The sequence below is a fragment of the Marmota monax genome, unplaced genomic scaffold (genome assembly GCF_021218885.2).
Source record: "Marmota monax isolate L192 unplaced genomic scaffold, Marmota_monax_Labrador192_F-V1.1 WCK01_AAM20220418_F8-fsc00005, whole genome shotgun sequence".
NCBI lineage: Eukaryota > Metazoa > Chordata > Mammalia > Rodentia > Sciuridae > Marmota > Marmota monax.
The window spans coordinates 29,683,979-29,699,437 of NW_026692254.1; the positions used below are offsets into that span (position 1 = coordinate 29,683,979).

At 34.8% G+C, this 15,459-nt stretch overlaps 1 pseudogene; it reads left to right on the forward strand.

Moving 5' to 3' along the window:
• Positions 1 to 224: 224 nt before the first annotated feature.
• Positions 225 to 598, forward strand: LOC124089437 (cytochrome c oxidase subunit 7A2, mitochondrial-like; annotated as a pseudogene).
• The last annotated feature ends 14,861 nt before the right edge of the window (positions 599 to 15,459 follow it).

A 15,459-nucleotide genomic window follows, 5' to 3' on the forward strand; every position in this document is an offset into this window, starting at 1 on the left:
AGACACACAAAATTGATGGAATTTGTTGGAATAAAATGACAAAATGTTAAAAGAAGTTTTTCAGGAAGAAAGAAAATAATATAAGTCTGAAACTCGGATCTCTTAAAGTACAACAAAGAAGGACTAAGTAAACATTTAAAACTTTTTCTTTTTTTTTTCCCACTGTTAAAAATTTTTAACATCGGATTTTTGATCTCAGCATTCAGTTGCTGCGGTTGGTGGGCAGTAAATGAGACAAGATGCTGCGGAATCTGCTGTGTTTTCTTCAGATTGCCCAAAGGACCATTAGCACTGCTTCACACATTTTGAAAATAACGTTCCAGAGAAACAAAAGCTGTTTCAGGAGGATAATGGAATTCCAGTGCATCTAAAGGGTGGAGTAGCTGATGCCCTGCTGTATAGAGCCACCATGATTCTTACAGTTGGTGGAACAGGTTATGCCATGTATCAGTTGGCCATGGCTTTCCCAAGAAGCAAGACTGACTGCTGTCATCTCAGTAATCATTTGGTTCATTTTAATTCAGCTCTCTATGGATCAGTAGTCTGATAAATAACTGAGCTCTTCTTTGGGGATCAATATTTATTGACTTGTACTAACTGGCACCAATAAAGCAATCTTTACCCTGAAAAAAATTTAAATTTAATTTAATTTAAAATGGGATTATGTTTTTACAAGAAGATCTTAGAACACAAAGACTGATTTTTTTTTGTTTTTTAATATTTATTTTTTAGTTGTAATTGGACACAATACCTTTATTTTATTTATTTATTTTTATGTGGTGCTGAGGATCGAACCCAGGGCCTCACACCTGCTAGGTGAGTGCTCTACTGCTGAGCCACAACCTCAGCCCACAAAGATTGATTTTTAAAAAAATGGTTTCTTTCCTTCACTGAAACTCAAATATTAACACACACACACACAAAAAAAAAAAAAATCTTAGGAATTTTTTTTAAACAGCATGTTTTTCTTTTCCATTTCAATACATCTATGGTTGACAAACATGCAAAATAAATAATTTTCCAATCAAAGACCTTTAGTAAAAATATGCAAATTAAAAATGAAGTATTTGAGTGGCTGGGGTTGTGGCTCAGTGGTAGAGCATTCGCCTCAAATGTGTGAGGCACTGGGTTCAGTTCTCAGCACCACATATAAATAAAGAACAAAGGTCCATCAATAACTAAAATGAATCAATAAATTAAAAAATGAAGTAATTTGATTTACTTATTGGCCATGAAATCCAGCAAGAAACTTCCCTTTGTCCCTCCCCTCAAAATAGCTGCCATCAATTTCTAGAGGATTGATGGCATTAATCATACCTTAGCTCTCCCTTGTCAGCATCCATATATCCCTGGTTCAGCCTATGAAAATTAATGTTGTAGTTATAGTTATTAAAAATGCCCCACCATTTTCTTCACCATGTTATACCTTGACAAGGAACCTATCAACCATACCCAATTTGGGCAGTGACCCAGGAGAAACATAATGGCCTGACTGAAGAATTAACTATATACATTCTGGGTCTACCACTTAAAGAGGATATTAATGGAAATGTAAAATTTTAGGAGGCATTCTTTTTCTCTCCTGTCCAAGTTACCAGCATGTATATTACCAGAAAGTAAAGAATAGAGGAAGATGACAAGAGCCATATACATGAAACCTCCCTAGAGCTAAAAGCACACTAAATGAAATCCAAACTATAGTGGGCCAAAGAACTGACTCTCAGTGAGGAAGAGAATCATAAATTAGGGAACAATTTCAATGCATTGAAGGTACAGCAATTTGCACTAGCATTATTAAAATTTCCATCTTTTCTAAGGGCTGTGCATGTGCTTCATTGTTGAATTTGGTACCAGCTATTAAGAAATAGCCAAATAGATTATCCACCACCCAACATCCACCTGCCAAGCGCCCACCATTTGCCTGCAGACCACCCACAGACTGCCCACTGCCCATTGTTGCCTGGAAATCCATTGTCAGAAACCTGCAGGTTTGGTTACACATGGCCACTGCCATCTTGGGACACCAGCCAGGGCCTGAGAATCCAGGGCCAAGGGGCCTGCAGGTTTGTCACTGCCACTGCTGCCATCTTGGGGCATGACTGCCTCAGTCTGAGTACACCATCCAGGGCCTGGAGATATATTGTTGGGGTATTTGCAGGTCTGGTTGCACCTGAGGTCCTCCTGCTGGGTGTGCTAGTGGCTGCCATCTTGCTGCCTCTTTGCAGAGTTGCTCCTTTGTGTGAGCACATCCCTGGTGGTCTCTCTGCAAGTTAGAATGGCATTGATATCTTGGGACTGCAGCAAGATGAATCCTGGAGAATCTGAAGCCCAGGTCCATCAGATTGCAGCTGAGACTGTGTGGGCCAGTCTGGGCCTGTCAAGCCTGTGGAAAGCTGGAGACTGGGGGTAGTTTGGGGGTGGGGTGGGGTGGGGGAGTACAGGTTGGAGAAAATCAGGCTCTCTCCAGCTTAATGAGTCCTAAAGTATACAGGTACAGAAGAGGCCGGCTACAATGGGTGGGAAGACTGGAAGAGGGCATGAGAGCATCTTCCTATCGGCTCACCCAGCCAACTGGAAAATCCAGACAACCTCACCTATTGGCAGAGAAGGGAAACCGAGTGGTGAAGGTGCTCCCCATCCCATTGTCTTGACAAGGTCACAGTGAGGATAAGTGCTGGGAAAGCTGCACTGGTGGGAAAATAAAACTTTTTTATGTAATTGGGACTTTTTATTTTCATGCTCATATTCCTGACAGGAAGCATGAGTATGCTTAATACCAAACCAAATTAAATTTCAGATAGCTAGAACGTAACAAGTACTTCATGCCTTGAAGGCTGTTCTACTACTTCTCAGCATATCGAGGACAAAATAGAAGGCTGTTCTACTATCTCAGCACATTGAGGACAAAACTGATAATGAAAAACAATCATTCTCCAAAAGGTCATGAGAACTTTAGGCACCACATTGATTATATCAACTAAGAGCCCAAGCCCATATTTCCGGCCTCTTAGAAAGCCTAATTATTATGCTTATTGAACAAAGCCCACCATATATAGTTTTATTTGATTAAGGTTAAGTTATGATATACACTTAGGAAAGTTAAGGCAAATAAAGATATATTCCCCCACCACCGCCTTTTCTATAAATCCTCTTTTACCTCACATAGGTACTTATGATGAGCATAGTTAATATTGGCGGTAAATGTTCAGAACTTGCCTTTCAGTGAAAGAGATTACAAAGATATAAGAACTAGTGTACCTTGACTAAGAAACAAAGAAACTCTTTAAGAAAGCAGCTCAACCAGTTTTATGAGAGTAAATGTAGGAACTAATTATAGTAGCTTTATAAGATACATTTTTAGAATAATATTAGAAATATCATTTTATTTAGATTCTTAAGTTTAGAATTCTTTTTTAATATATTCTTTTTTATAGTTGGAAACAATACTTTTCATTTTATTTATTTATGTTTATGTGGTGCTGAGGATTGAACTCAGAGCCTTGCACGTTCCAGGTGAGTGCTCTACCGCTGAGCTACAACCCCGGCTCCAAGTTTAGAATTCTTAAGTTTTTAGCTGTATGGGTCCTTAAGGTGCTTTAAGAATAGTTTATAGACTTTAGGATATTTTAAGTATAAGATTTAAGGGGACTTCTTTAGATGGGGATCTTAATACAGATGTACTTTAAACTTAAAGGTTAACGATAGGTTGGGCGACTTAGAGCCTGGTTACGTAGTTTGGCATCTGTTTATAACAAAATAGTACATCTTGGGGAAATCTGAAAAATGTAAATGAGTGATGCATTTTATTAGTGGTTTTGTACCCATAATAAGTGATAAGGAAATGTCACATCCTAGAAAAATGCAAATTGATGACACGTTTTTCTATACCCATAATGATTGTTAAGGAAATGTCACATCTTGGCAAAATCTGGAAATTGTAAAATCATTGATGTATTCTGAATCCATAATGATGAGAAAAATTGCAATAAAAGATGACCCAGAGAAAGCTGCATTAGAGCGTTCTCTCTCTCTCTCTCTCTCTCTCTCTCTCTCTCTCTCTCAGATTGCTCCAATGGAATGACTCCTTGTCTCTTCCTTTGTGCCAATGCCACTCATCCTTCAGTATGCCCTGGACCCTGCTGTGGCAGGACCCCGGCAGCAGAGAAAATTTTTGAAAGCCAAAGAAAGCAATCAGTCAATTTTTCATAGACTCCTTCCCCTATCTCTCTTACATCTCTGCCATCTTAAAATCCAAATATTTTGCATGCATCAATTTATTAAGGAGTGGGATGTCTGAACAGTATATTACAGTTTGGCTGTGAATTCTTATGTTTTTACTTTAAAAAAAAAATTTAACTCACTTATGTGTCTCCCTAGATTCTCTTACTCACTTCTCTCAAGCTAACAGCCAACCTCTATTAATTCCTCCTTCATTCTTATAATTTTTTACTTCTATCTTCTCTCCTTTTCCCTCTTAAACATCACATCCTATGCTACCTCTGTCCTCTCTTTGTTCATCACTTGAAATGGTAAACCCTTTTAGCAAACTTACTGTTTTCATTACATAATTGAACACATCATTTCTGTTCATTGTGATAAAACTGTAGACACCTCAATAGAAGGTATTTGGTTTAAGGTTGTATATTATTTACACTGGGTGCTATTAATATTGGTCTCCCCTTAAAGGTGAGGTATTGGAAGCCTTCAGGGATACTGTAAGACTACAGGGTATGAGCTGGGGTTGTGGCTCAGTGGTAGAGCGCTCGCCTGGCACGTGTGAGGCCCTGGGTTCAATCCTCAGCACCACATAAAAATAAATAAATAAAGGTATTGTGTCCAACTACAACTGAAAAATAAGTTTAAAAAAAAGACTACAGGGTAGAAATTGTACTGCCTCAGATCCAAACCTCTAGATGGGAAGACACACAAACAATATGAAAAAAACAAGGGAACAAAGTGCCTCAAACAAACCAAGATGTTCCAACAATAAAATCCATAGACAACACAGTAGAGGAAATGTTAGAGGAGTTTAGAATATACATAGTTAAATTAATTTGTGAAGTAAAGGATAGTACAAGGAGTGAAATCAAAGCGAAAATACAGGAAGTGAAAGATAACTTCAATAAAGAGAGATTGTGGATAAAAACAAGCAGAAATCCTCGAAATAAAGGAATCACTAAACCAAATTATAAATTCAATAGAAAGCATCACCAACAGTCTAGACCACTTGGAAGACAGATCCTCAGGCAATGAAGACAAAATATATACTCTTGAAAATAAAGTTGACCATACAGAAAAGACAGTAAAAAAATCATGAACAGAAATTTCAATAAATATGGATAACATGAAAAGGCCAAATGTAAGATTTGTTGGAATAGTCAAAGAGATGTAATATAGAGATGCAAACCAAAGGAATGCACAATCTTTTCAGTGACATAATATCAGAAAAATCCCCAAATCTAAAGATTAAAATGAAGGGACTGGGGCTGGGGCTCAGTGGTAGCACACTTTCCTGGCATGTTTGAGGAACTGGGTTTGAGTCTCAGCACCACATATAAATAAATAAAATAAAGGTCTATCACCAACTAAAAAAATATTTTTTAAAAAAAGATTGAAATGAAAAATCAACTAAAAGAGGCTGATAGGACCCCAAATGTACAAAATTAGAGACCCACACCAAGAAACATTGCAATGAGAATGACTAACATACAAAATAAGGATATAATTTTAAAGGCTGAGAGAGAAAAAAATCAAATTACAAATGGGGGAAACCAATTCAGATCTCAGCTGATTTCTCAATGCAGACTCTCAATGCCAGGAGGTCCTAGAATAACATATACCAAGCTCTAAAAGAAAATGGATGCCAACTGAAAATTTAATGTACAGCAAAATTAAGTTTCAGATTTGAAGATGAAATAAAAACATTTCATAATAAATAAAAATTAAAAGAATTTAAAACCAGAAGTCTGCACTAAAGAACATTCTCAGCAAAATATTCCATGAGGAGGAAATGAAAAAAAAAAAAGAAAAGAAAAGAAGCAAAGGGAGGAACTACACTAAAGGAAAAGTCAATTAAAGGAGAAACTAAGTCAAGTTAAAAGCCAAAACTAAACCAAAAATAACCAGAAATACAAATCGTATCTCCATAATAACTCTGAATGTTTATGGCCTAAACTCATCAATCAAAATACATAGACTAGCAGATTGTATTTTTTAAAAAAAGACCCAACAATATGCTGTCTTCAAGGGACTCACCACCTAGGAAAAGACACCCACAGACTGAAGGTAAAAGAATGGGAAAAAACATATCACTCACATGGACTGTATAAACAAGCAGGGGTTTCCATATTCATATCAGATAAAGTGGACTTCAAGCCAAAGTTAGTCAGAAGGACATTTCATACTGCTTAATGAAATCATAAATTAACAAGACATAGCAATTATAAATATATGTGCCCCAAACAATGGAGCATCTACCTACATCAAACAAATCCTTCTCAATTTCAAGAATCAAATAGACCATAACACAATAATACTGGGTGACTTTAATATACTTCTCTCACCATTGGATACATCTTCCAAACAAAAACTAAACAAAGAAACTGTAGAACTAAATATTACAATCAATAATTTAGACTTAATGGACATATAAAAGAGAATTTAATCCATCATTGAGCAAATACACTTTTTTCTCTATTTTCTCTAAAATAGACCATATGGCACAAAGTAACTCTTAGCAAATTAAAAAATAGAAATACAACCCTGCATTCTATCAGATCATAATGAAATAAAACTATAAATCAATGATAAAATAAAAAATAGAAGCTACTCCAACACCTGGAGATTAAATAACATGCTATTGAATGACAAATGGAGAGCAGAAGACATTAGGGAGGAAATAAAAAAATACTTAGAGGTAGATGAGAACACTGATACAACATATCAAAATCTATAAGACACTATGAAGGCAGTGCTAAGAGAAAAGTTCAAGGCATTGATCTCATTCATTAAAATAATAAAAAGCCAACAAATAAATGACTTAACATTACATCTCAAAGTCCTAGGGAAAAAAAAAAGAACAAATCAACACCAAAAGCAATAGAAGACAGGAAAGAATTAAAATGAGAGCTGAAATCAATGAAGTTGAAACAAAAGAAACAATTCAAAAAATTGACAAAACTAAAAATTGGTTCTTTGAAAAATAAATTAGATTGATAAACCCTTAGCTACACTAGCAAAGAGAGAGAAAACCCAAATTACTAAAATTCATGATGAAAAAGGAAATAAAGGAATCACTAAACCAAATTATAAATTCAATAGAAAGCATCATCAACAGTCTAGACCACTTGGAGACAGAACCTCAGGCAATGAAGACAAAATATATACTCTTGAAAATAAAGTTGACCATACAGAAAAGATGGTAAAAAATCATGAACAGAAATTTCAAGAAATATGGGATAGCATGTCTGTCAAGACAGACACTACTGAAATACAGAAGATAATTAGAAACTATTTTGAAAACTTATACTTCAATAAAATAGAAAATCTCAAAGACATTGACAAATTTCTAGAAATGTATGAACTGTCCAGACTAAATCAAGAGGACATACACAATTTAAAAAGATCTATTTCAAGCAATGAAATAGAAGATGCCATCAAAATCCTACCAACCAAGAAAAACCCTGGAACAGACAGACTCTCAGCTGGGTTCTACAAGACCTTCAGAGAATTAACACAAAACTTCTCAAATTATACCATGAAATAGAAAAGGAAGGAACCCTTCTGAACTCATTCTACCAGGCTAATATCACCCTGATATCAAACCAGACAAACACACATCAAGGAAAGAAAACTTCAGACCAATATCTCTGATGAACAAACATGCAAAAATTCTCAATAAAATTCTGGCAAATTAAAAAACATATTAAAAAGATAATGCACCATGATCAAGTGGTGTTCATCCCAGGGATGCAAGGTTAGTTCAACATATGGAAATCAATAAACTTCATCACATCAATAGACTTAAAGATGAGAATCATATGCTCATCTCAGTAGATGCAGAAAAAGCATTTGACAAAATAGAGCACCTCTTAATACTTGGGAATCAACCTAACAAAAGAGGTGAAAGACTTCTACAATGAAAACTACAGAGAACTAAAGAAAAAAATTGAAGAAGACCTTAAAATATGGAAAGACCTCACATGCTCTTGGATAGATAGAGTTAATATCGACAAAATGGCTATACATGTTTCTGCTTCTTCTATTTCTATGAAGAACATAGAAAAAAGTAATGAAATTCATTTAGAAAACCCAGAATAGCTAAAGAAATCCTTAGCAAGGAAAGTGAAGTGAGATGAATCATAATACCAGTCCTTGAATTATACTACAGAGCTATGGTAACAAAAACAGAATGGTATTGGCACCAAAACAGACATGTAGACCAATGGTACAGAATAGAAGATACAGAGAGAAGCCCACATAAATACAGTTAAATACAGTTATCTCGTATTTAACATAAATACAGTTATCTCATATTAGATAAAGGCAACAAAAAACACATTGGAGAAAAACAGCCTCTTCAACAGATGGTGATGGGAAAACTGGAAATCCATATGTAGCAAAATGAAATTAAATGTCTATCTTACGTCCTGCACAAAAATCAACTCAAGTAGATCAAAGACTTAGGCACTAGAACAGAGACATTGTGCCTAACAGAGGAAAAAGTAGGACCAAATCTCCACCATGTCAGCTTAGAAACTGACTTCCTTAATCAGACTCCTAAAGTGCAAGAAGTGAAATCAAAAATCAATAAATGGGACAGATTCAAACTAAAAAGCTTCTTCTCAACAAAGGAAAGAATCAATAATATGAAGAAAGAGCCTACAGAACAGGAGAAAATCTTTACACTACCTCAGAGCACAAATCTCCAGGATATATAGAACTAAAAAAAAAAAAAAAAAAAAAAACAAATAACCCAGTCAACAAATGGGCTAAGGAACTGAACAGAAGAAACATAATCGATCAATAAACATATGAAAAAATGTTTATCAATCTCTATCAATTAGAGAAATGCAAATCAAAACTACTCTAATATTTCATCTCACTTCAGTCAGAACGGCAATTATCAAGAATATAAGCAACAACAAGTTTTGCCAAGGATGCCAGGGAAAAGGTACACTCATACATTGCTGAGGGGCAGCAAATTGGTGCAACCACTCTGGAAAGCAGTATGAAGATTCCTCAGAAAACTTGGAATGGAACCACCCAGTTATCCCACTCCTTGGTTTATAACCAAAGGATTTAAAATCAGCATATTACAATGACATGGCCTCATCAATGTTTATAGCAGTTTAGTTCACAATAGTTAAAGTATGGAACCAACCTAGATGCTCTTCAACAGATGAATGGATAAAGAAAATGTGGTACATATGTACAATGAAATATTACTCATCCTTAAATAAGAATGAAATTATGGCATTGCAGGTAAATGGATGGAGCTGGAGAATATCAAGCTAAGCAAAATAAGCCAAACCCAATAAACCAAAGGCCAAATGTTTTCTCTAATAAATGGATGCTAATCCATAATGGGAGTGGTTGGATAGAGAAGAATGAAGGAACTTTGAATTGTGCAGAGGGGAGTGAGGGGAGGAGAGGAGGTGTGGGGATAGGAAGGACGGTGGAATGAGACAAATATTATTACCCTGTATACATGTATGATGACATTACCACAGTGACTCTATACCATGTTCAGCAACAGGAAGGAGAAGTTGCACTCCATGTGTGCACAATGTGTCAAAATGCATTCTACTGTCATGTATAACTAATTAGAACAAATATAAAAAAAAAAAAGAAAAAACAACCAAATAAAAGTAATAAAACTGATATATTTCCTTTTTACTATACCTACTTCCAAAGTTAAAAAGCATTTTTAATGTAAAACTTTTTCTTATTCTTAACTGATATAATAGAAAATAGTTTGTTAAAAATAATGGAACATGGGGCTGGGGTTGTGGCTCAATAGCAGAGTGCTTGCCTAGCATGTGTGAGGCACTGGGTTCAATCCTCAGCACCATATAAAAATAAATAAATAAATAAGGGTTTAAAAGTAAAATAACAAAAAGTTATTTAAAAAATAGTGGAACGGTATATCCAGTCATGTATTCTTCTATATATATTACATATGTAAACTTAATTATATACTCATATATAGGCAATATGAATGATAATAATGATACAAGAGATGAGAGGGAGATATTAGGGTTATTTAATTATCATAGGGTATGCACATCTCCCATGAAATGGCATTATAGTGTTATGTGGGCTTGGATCAGCTGTGAATGTACACTGCAAACTCTAGAGCAACCTCTAAAAATATGTAAAAAAAGTGATAAAAATGGAACATATAAAATACTCAGTTAAGACTATAAAAGGCACCAAGAGAATGAAAGGCAAATAAATAAATAAATAAATAACAAGGACAAAAAATAGAAAACTGGGGGCTGGGGCTGGGGCTCAGTGGTAGTGCACTTGCCTGTTGTGTGAGACATGGGTTCGATTCTCAGTACTGCATATAAACAAAATATAGGTCTATCACAACCAAAAATTTTTTTAAAATATTTATTTTTTAGTTGTTGTTGGATACAATACTTTTATTTTATTTACTTATTTTTATGTGGTGCTGAGGATCGAACCCAGGGCCTCGCACATGCTAGGTGAGCGCTCTACTGCTGAGCCACAACCCCAGCCTCCCCAAAATTTTTTTAAAAATAGAAAACTGTAACAAACCTGGTATATGTTAAAAAATTTGGTATATGTTAATCTAACTGCTTCAATAATCACTTTGTCAATGGTCTAAATGCAAAAATGAAAAGATAGAAACTGTCAGGGTGGATTAAAAAAACAAGATCCAACTATATATTGTTTAAAAAAAACCCACTCTAAATGTAAGGACATGTATAGATTAAGAGTAAATTGATAGAGAAATATATACTATGCTAACACTAATCAAAAGAAAGTGGAAATAACTATATTTACTTAAAATGAAATAGCCATCAAAGAGAGGAAATTTATCAGGAGTAAAAAGTAGCATTACATAATGATGAAGGGGTTATTTCTCCAGAAAGACATAATGATCCTACAGTATATGTACTTAAAAACAGAGCATCAAAATATATGAGGCAAAAACTGATAATACTGCAAAGGAAAATAAATAAGTCCACTGTCTTAACTGGGGACTACAATACCCTTCTATCAAAAATGGAGAGAAAAATCAGTAAGAACATAGTTGAATTCAATGACACCAACCATCCAGCAACTGGGTAAAAATGACATCTATAGACTACTTCTTTTTTTATTTATATATGACAGCAGAATGCATTACAATTCTACACATATAGAGCACAATTTTTCATCTCTGGTTGTCTATACAAAGTATATTCACACTAATTCGTGTCTTCATACATGATCTCCATCATGTGGGATTAGGCCCCAACTTCCTTAATAAGACTCCTGAGGCATAAGAATTAAAATCAAGAATCAATAAATGGGATGGACTTAAACTAAAAAGTTTCTTCTCAGCAAAAGAAACAATCTGTGAGGTGAATAGAGAGCCTACATCTTGGGAGCAAATCTTTACCCCTCACACATCAGAGCACTAATTTCTAGGGTATATAAAATACTCAAAAGCTAAGCATCAAAAAAACAAATATCCCAGTCAATAAATGGGCCAAGGACCTGAACAGACACTTCTCAGAAGATGATATACAATCAATCAACAAATACATGAAAAAATGTTCATCAACACTAGCAATTAGAGAAATGCAGATCAAAACTACTCAAAATCAAAATCAAAACTACTAGATTTCGTGTCAGTCCAGTCAGAATGGCAGCTATTATGAAGACAAACAACATTAAGAGTTGATGAGGATGTGGGGGAAAAGGTAGACTACCACTTTTAACAGCTTCAGAATACATGTTCCTCTTAAACTCAAATGGAAGAGTCACCAAGACAGACCACGTAATGATAGTTGGATAATCCCCAAATACATAGACATTAAAAAACATACATCTAGGCTAGGGGTAGAGCTCAGTGATAGAGTACTTGCCTAGCATATATAAGGTGCTGAATTCAAACCCCAGCGCTGAAAATGGTTGGTTTTATTTAATTACTGAAAATGTTTTTTCTTTTAACAGTGGTGAGGATTGAACTGAGGATTTCCTGTCTGCTAAGTAAACACTCAACCACTGAGCCTAAACATGACTGGGAAGGAACACCACCAATACCTACAATAAAACTTCCAATTAATACATGAGTCAAGAAAGAAATATCAAGAGAAAATTTAAAATATTTTAAACTAAATGAAAATGAAAACTTATCAAAAGTTGTGGTATGCAGCCAAAGCAGTGATTAGAAGTAAATGTACAGCACTGAATATATATATGAGAGAGAATATATATACATACAACATATATATATATATATATATATATATATATATATATATATATATATACATATATGAAAGAAAGATCTAAAATTAATCATCTTAGCTTCCACCTTAGAAAAACAGAAAAAGAAGAATAAATAAATTAAACACAAAATAAGCAGAAGAAGATAATAAAAATTAGAGCATAAATCAAATCAATGAAATTGAAAACAGGAAATGGAGGAAAACAGTGTTACCAAAAGTTGGTTCTTGGAGAAGATCAATAAAATCAATACACCTGCCTATTCAGGCTAACTGAGAAAAAATTAAAAGGCCACAAATTTCTAATAATATAAATGAAAGATGGGAACATCAGTATGGATCCCATGCACATCAAAGAGGTAATAAAGGAATATTATGAATGTCTTTATGCTCATATATTTGATAATCAATATAAACCAATGTCTTGAAAGACATAATCTGCTAAAATTCACACAAGGAAAAAAATAATCTTAATAGAATTTTATTTATTAAAGAATTAAATCAATAATTGATAACTTTCCAAAAAGAAAGCACCAGGCCCAGATGGATTCAGTGGTAAATTTTGCCCAACATTAAGGAAGAAATCATAACAAATATTTACAAGATATTTCAGAAGACAAAAACAGAGAGAATATTTCTTAACTTATTCTGGGAGACCAGTATCACCCCATACCAAAATCAGAAACATTACAAGAAAAGAAGAAATGACAGACCATTTATTGCTCATGAACACATACACAAAAATCCTCAATAAAGTATTATCAAAATAAATCCAACAATGCAGAAAAAGAATTATACAACAAAATCAAGTGGGGTTTATCCCAAGTATGCAAGGATAGTTCAACATTCAAACATCAATTTAAGTAACTGATGGCATCAATGCACAAAACAGAAAAATCACCTTATCATATTGACAGATACAGAAAAAAACACTTGACAAAATCTAAAGCCCACTCATGATTTTTAAAAAATCTTAGTAAGCCTGGCATGGTGGTGCATGCCTCTAATCCTAGCACCCCAGGATGCTGTCAGGATAATCGCAAGTTCAAAGCTAGCTTCAGCAACTTAGTGAACCCTGTCTCTAAATAAAATATCTGAAAAGGGCTGGGATATGCCTCAGTGGTTACGCACCTCTGGATTAAATTCCCAGTACAAAAAAAAAAAAAACACAACTCAGTAAACTAATAATAAAGGGAAACTTCCTTAATTGATAGAGATTATCTCCCCAAACCCTATAGCGAACATCATACTTAAGGGTGATGAACCTGAAACTTTCTCATTAAGATCAGAAACAAGGCGAGGACGTCTTCTTTCACCATTACTTTCCAACATCATATGGAAGCCTAAGCTAATATAATAAGACAAGAAAAGGAAAAAAAAATTATAGAGATTGAGAAGGAACAAGATGACATAATTATCCATGTAGAAAATCCAAAATATTCAACAACAATAAAAACTGTCCTGGAATTAATAAGTGATTATAACAAGGTAGCTAGATACAGGATTAATATTCAAAAGTCAATTTTTTTCCTATTTGACAGCAATGAAAAAGTAGAATTTGAAATTAAAAACACACTACCCGGGGCTGGGGTTGTGGCTCAGTGGTAGAGTGCTCACCTAGCACATGCAAGATGCTGGGTTTGATCCTCAGCATCACATAAAAATAAATAAAATAAAGTTATTGTGTCCAACTACTATATCTATATCTATATCAATCGATAGAAAGATAGATATATCACAAAACAAAACACACTACCTGCTGTGGAGATGGAGTTTAGTAGTAGAGTGCTTAACCAGCATATATGAGACTCTAAATTCAATCCCCAGCACCACAAAAAGAAAGAAAGGCAGAAAGAAAAACACACCAGGTAGCATGGTGAACACCTGTAATCCCAGGAGGACTGCAAGTTTGAGGTTAGTTTCAGCAACTAAGCAAGACCCTGTCTCAAATAAAAGGTTAAAAATGGTTAGGGATGTAGCTCCGGGATAGAGCGTCCCTGGGTTCAATCCCCAATACTGGGGCAGGGGAAGCTATTTACACTAGCACCCCTCCCCCCGCAAAAGAAATCTAACAAAATATGTGTAGGATTATATGAGGAAAACTGCAAAATACTTATGAAAGAAATCAAAGAGCTAAATAAATGGAGAGGTATCCCAAGTTCATGGATAGGAAAGACTCAATATTGTCAATATATCAAGTTCTTCTCAGCTTAATCTATAGATTCAATGCAATCCCAATCAAAATTCCAGCAGGTGCTGGGTGTGATGGCACACTCCTGTAATCCCAGCAGCATGAGAGGCTGAGGCAGGAGTATTGCAAGTTCAAAGCCATCCTCAGCAACTTAGCAAGGCCCTAAGCAACATAGTGAGACCTTGTCTCTAAATAAAATATAAAAAAGGGCTGGGGATGTGACTCAGTGATTATGTGCCCTTGGGTTTAATCGCTAGTATCAAAAAAATTCCAGCAGGTAATTTTGTAGATATTGACAAACTGATTCTAAAGTTTTTGTGAAACAACAAAGGACCCAGAATAAACAACACAATATCAAAAGTGACAATGAAAATTGAATGATGGAGGGCTGGGGATGTGGCTCAAGCAGTAACACTCTCTCCTGGCATGTGCGGGGCGCTGGGTTAGATCCTTAGCACCACATAAAAATAAAATAAAAGATGTCATATCCACCAAAAAATAAAAAATAAATATTAAAAAATTCTCTCTCTCTCTCTCTCTCTCTCTCTCTCTCTCTCTCTCTCTCAAATAAACAAAGAAAGAAAGAAAACTGAATGATGGAAACCACCTGACTTCAAGACTTACTATAAAGCTAAATTAACAAAGATAGTACAGTACTAGCAAAATAATAGACAAACAGATCACTGGATCACAAAATATAGCTCAGAAATAAATTCACATAAAAATGACATTTGACAAAGGAACATAAGCAATACAATGGAGAAAAGACAATCTTTTAAAAAAACATGCAGGAACAACTGG